This window comes from Anomalospiza imberbis, chromosome 30 (assembly GCF_031753505.1).
Source record: "Anomalospiza imberbis isolate Cuckoo-Finch-1a 21T00152 chromosome 30, ASM3175350v1, whole genome shotgun sequence".
Classification (NCBI taxonomy): domain Eukaryota; kingdom Metazoa; phylum Chordata; class Aves; order Passeriformes; family Viduidae; genus Anomalospiza; species Anomalospiza imberbis.
Window position 1 is genome coordinate 2334729 of NC_089710.1, and position 2755 is coordinate 2337483.

The following is a 2755-nucleotide window of genomic DNA, read 5'->3' on the forward strand; positions in this document are numbered from 1 at the left end:
GCCTGCAGAGCAGGGCAGCGTTTGCTGATGGTTTGAGCCATTCCTAAAGATCCTGTTGGGCTGTCTTAGACACTTGGGGTGAGGGATTCCTTCCAACCTGAGCCACTTTGGGTGGGCTGGGGGCGGCCCCAAGGCAGGGGGCAGTGTGTGCAGGGTTCCTTTGTGACACGGTGCAGCACGGTCACCGTGGCATGGAACGGGACAGCGTGTCCAAGGGCCCTTTGTGACACGGGGTGACATAGGAGCTGGCGGTGACAAGACCACACCACAGTGCTTGGAGCACGCGACGGGACAGGACGGGACAGAGCGGTGCCATGAGGAGCCCCCGCACAGCGCACTCGTTCGTGTCTGACCCGGAGCTTTTCTGAGGCGTTATTCCTGCAGCTGACCTCGAGGCCTGACCACAGGACTTGGTGACCCATGGCCTTCCCGAGGCTGCTCTCCTGCAGGTGTCCTCGAGGGTAGACCGTGGGACTTGGTGCCCTGGAGGCATCTCCCATCCCTGCCACCGGTGCCCTCGAGGCCAGACCACAATCCTTGACAGAAGTCTCCTGTCCTTGTGGCAGGAGCCCTCGAGACCAGAGTGCAGGACTTGCTGTCCTGTCGCCTTCCTGAGGCTTCTCTCTTGAAGGTGTCTTCCAGGCATGACTGCAGGCCTTGCTGACTCGGAGCTTTTCTGAGGCATCTCTCCTGCAAGTAGCCACAAATCCAGTCACTGACATGGAGCAGAGACCCCCAAGAGTGCCCCAGCTGGCCTGAGTGGAGGAAGAGGAAGAAGGCCCTGGAGCTGCCCCAGCACAGGAGACTGAAGAGGTGGTGCAGTTCAAGCCTCAGCAGGAGGGTGAGTGGCAGAGCTGGGCTGCTGGGCTGCTTGGCCACATCCCATCCCATCCCATCCCATCCCATCCCATCCCATCCCATCCCATCCCATCCCATCCCATCCCATCCCATCCCCTGGGCACTTGCCCATGGACAGGACAGAATAGGGGCCAGGGCAGACACCCCACAGTGCCCGTGCTCCATGCCCTGGGGCATCCCAGGGCTGTCCCTGCCTGGGGAGCGCAGGGCTGGGCTGTGTTCTCCGGCCTCTCCCGCAGCCCCTCAGCTCAGGCTGCGCTCGCTCTTTGCCAGGTGCAGCCGTGCAGCGCACACAAGAGCAGGAACACACCCGTGGCCTCTTCCACAGAACAGCGCAGGTACCTGCTGCCATCCCCAGCTGGGCTGGGCCTGCTGTCACTGCTCAGCCGAGCACCGTGCTTGGAGCATCCCTGGCTTCCTGCCTTTCTCCTACAGCTGGTTTTCAAATTCATCAAGAGGATTCGGGAGGAAGAGACCAGCACCATGGGCACAGGGCTCAGAGCATATTCGCACATCTTCAAAACCAAGACCTGTGCTGCCCTGCTGGATATGCTCGTAGAGGAGGGGTTTTGCAATCCAAAGCAAGTAAGCAGCCTGTGGCCATGGTTTGATCCTCCCAGGAATTGCTTGGCCTCCTAAGCCATGCCTACTGGTCACTGGAAGCCTTTGAGGCCATGGCAGTGTGGTGGCAAGGGAAGCACTTCTCTGGGGAAGCTGGGGACATTCCTCCCTCTGGCAGCTTTCCAAGTCTCCCCTGCCTTCTCCAGGTGCCTGCCATGGTGAGGTACATCCACCAGTGGCTCATGGCCAGTCAGTTTGCTGAGCACAGGCTGAACAGGGCCCTGCTGGATCTCACTGAAGAACAGCCTGCTGATGTAGTAATGTGTCCTGGTTTGGGGCAAATTTGGGAGAAAACCTGCGGAAGGAGCCCCCAGAAAGCAAATCCCCCCACAGTTCCTCGCCTACCTGGCTCAGGAAGAATTTCCTCAGAGAGTAGTGGAAACAACCTGTTTATTGAGCAGGCAAAGCCCCCCCCCCCAGCAAAAAAAATGAACAACACCAGATGACAAAAACTCTTTCACCACACTGAAGAGGTGACAAATTCAGAAAGTCTCTGCTGGGAGTGGTTGCCCAGTTATCGGTCTCCGGCACTGGGGATGGCTGCTGCAGGTCACAAAATGCTGGCTCTCAGTGTTTCTTGGTGTTTCCCAGGTCCCAGTCCTGAGCAGGTTCAAATGGTATTCAGGAAAGGGAAAGAAAAAAAACAGTCCAGGGTAAAAATTGGATTGCCTAGCTAAACTAACTAATAAGCAAAAGCAAGGGCAAAAGCAAAAAGCAGGAGCAAGAGCAAAGCGAAAGCAAGCAAGCCAGCAAGCAAGCAAGAGAGCCAGCAAGCCCTAGCCTCTCTCCTAGACACAAACTGTGAGGGGAGGTGAGCCGGCTGATAACAAGACAAAACAAACCTTCACTTTTTGGAGCCAGTCCCGAAGGCACAGAACATAACATCAAGCATAAACAGAACACACGATTGGGGATGCAAGCACCATAACGTCACCCTAGGACATTCCACCCCTTATCTCCGAATCGTCAACATAACTACCAAACGTCATGTAAAAACTTCATCAAGTAAAAACTTCCATCTCTCACTTACTCAGACACATTTCCTTCCATCTCACTTGCTCAAACCTTTGACACACATTTCCTTCTATATCTCTTGCTCAAACCTTCAGCATTCACACATTTCCATCTGTCTCAGGTCTGTCTGGTTTAATGTAAAGACAGTGGCAGTAACATCCAGCAAACAGTGATATTTGCATATGAGGCTCGCCCCACAATCAGATCTCCCTGAGGTACACATCGTGTTGTTCCATATTTCTGCATTATTCACCATGTACAA

The 2755-nt window shown here is 55.2% G+C and overlaps 1 long non-coding RNA gene across 1 annotated transcript; it reads left to right on the plus strand.

The window, feature by feature from the left end:
• The first annotated feature begins 502 nt into the window (after positions 1–502).
• LOC137463852 (uncharacterized) lies at positions 503–1742 on the plus strand. The gene is made up of 4 exons (XR_010993986.1): positions 503–841; positions 1132–1196; positions 1294–1443; positions 1626–1742. It is a non-coding gene; the product is annotated as an uncharacterized lncRNA (long non-coding RNA).
• The last annotated feature ends 1013 nt before the right edge of the window (positions 1743–2755 follow it).